A 219-nucleotide genomic window follows, 5' to 3' on the forward strand; every position below is an offset into this window, starting at 1 on the left:
TTCCCTTCCCTAAGCCTAATCAAATAATCTGTTGTCTCTGAATTCATATTTTCTTTGTCCGCATTTCTTTTTGTTATCAAAAGCCGGGTTCCTGAGATTGGATCGCTCAACAAAAGCGAATCTCCCACACTTGAAGAGAGGCGGAAAAAAGTTAGACGCTGTGAATAAAATACAAATGTTAAAACGAATGAATAGCCTTCATTAATCTTGTATCTGTGT

This window comes from Penaeus monodon, chromosome 29, assembly GCF_015228065.2.
Source record: "Penaeus monodon isolate SGIC_2016 chromosome 29, NSTDA_Pmon_1, whole genome shotgun sequence".
In the NCBI taxonomy this organism is placed as follows: domain Eukaryota; kingdom Metazoa; phylum Arthropoda; class Malacostraca; order Decapoda; family Penaeidae; genus Penaeus; species Penaeus monodon.